This window comes from Pocillopora damicornis, chromosome 9 (genome assembly GCF_964200805.1).
Source record: "Pocillopora damicornis chromosome 9, jaPocDami1.2, whole genome shotgun sequence".
Classification (NCBI taxonomy): domain Eukaryota; kingdom Metazoa; phylum Cnidaria; class Anthozoa; order Scleractinia; family Pocilloporidae; genus Pocillopora; species Pocillopora damicornis.
Genome location: NC_142678.1, coordinates 11,114,747 through 11,116,349, shown reverse-complemented (window position 1 = coordinate 11,116,349; position 1,603 = coordinate 11,114,747). Strand labels below are relative to the sequence as shown.

Below are 1,603 nucleotides of genomic sequence, written 5' to 3'. Positions count from 1 at the left end.
CTTGAGTATCCTAAAGTGCTCCATGAATTGTAAAACGATTATCCGCTTGCTCCTGAGATACTGAGGATAAATAAGGTGAAAAAATGATTCCAAATCTGAATGATAAGGATAGATACATAGTTCATCAGAAGACACTGAAACAATATCTTGATCTCGATTTGAGAATCAAAAAGATTCATAGAGGTACAAGTTTCGAAAAAGAAACTTGGCTTAAGAGCTATATCGAGCTCAATACTAATTTACGGGAGAGCGCGAAGAATGACTTCGAGAAAGATTTCTTCAAGTTGATGAACAACTCTGTCTTCGCAAAAACTGTGGAAAACATCAAGAATTGAGTAGGTGTGAGATTAGTCAATGATAGAAAGATAGCACTAGAACTTACAGCGAAACCAAACTACAAGAATTGCACGATATTCAATAAAGATTTGGTAGCGATTCATGTAAAGAAGACAAAACTTAAGTTGATAAGCCAGTATATAGTGGAATGAGCATCCTTGATATCAGCAGGACTCTGATGTATGACTTCTTTTATAACTACATCAAGAAGAAGAATGGCAGCTCTGCGGCCTGGCCGAAGGCTGGAGATCGTGCAAAGCTTCTCTTCACAGACACTGACAGCTTGCTGTATGAGATTGCGACTGAAGACTTCTATAAGGATATAAGAGGTGATGTTGAAGACAAGCTTGACATTAGTAATTACCCCGAAGATCGCGTGTCAGGGATCCCAAATGGTCGCAACAAGAAGGTCGTGAGAATGATGAAGGATGAAGCTGGTGGAAAGGTCGTTAAAGACTTTGTTGGATTGAGAGCAAACACTATAGCTACAAGATGTTTGAGGCAAAAGAGGAGAAAAAGTGAAAAGGTATTAAGAAGGTCGTAATAAAGAAGAATATAACTTATAAAGACTACAAGACTGCTTATTTCGCGGAAACATGGAAATGAGGAAAATGAATGTAATCGGATCACTTAAGCACGAGGTCTTCTCTGAGACGATAGACAAGATTTCTTTGAGTGCTAATAATGATAAGAGAATAATAAGAGAAGATAGGATATCAACTTTTACTCATGGTCACTACAACTCCGCGGCCCGGCTCGAAGAGCTTATCAATTAAATCGATAAGAAATATGAATATTGATAACATTCCATTCTAGCAAGTCATAAGGAAATCAGCGTTTGGGTCCTCACACAACAGATGACAAGCATCGCAAAATCATTTGGAGAGAACACTGCTGCCTTAGTTCTCTCCTACACACCATCTGCTAAGGAAATGAAGATCATTTTCAACAATTACGCGGGTGAGTTGATGAAAGATGAGCAGAATTAATTGATAGCAAAGCTCAAGAATGAAAAGTATTCACGTCTCAGATTCTCAGTTCGCCATCTTTCAGAATAAATTTTGACTTTTAACATATAAAATGGATATGAATGAAAAAGACGCTATTAATGATGTTCTCAACATTCTCGAGGTTGAACCAGAAAGTGAGCCGGGTCGCCTAGCAACTATCATCGAGAGCAACTCGCTGTTCTCATTGCAAGTAGAAAAGCGGAGGAGATGATTTGTGTATTTCTCACTAGGATCAATTTTTCAAACAAAACGTCATT

General features: G+C 38.1%; 1 pseudogene; it reads left to right on the top strand.

The window, feature by feature from the left end:
• Positions 1-484: 484 nt before the first annotated feature.
• On the top strand, positions 485-1,112 carry LOC149040086 (uncharacterized; annotated as a pseudogene).
• The last annotated feature ends 491 nt before the right edge of the window (positions 1,113-1,603 follow it).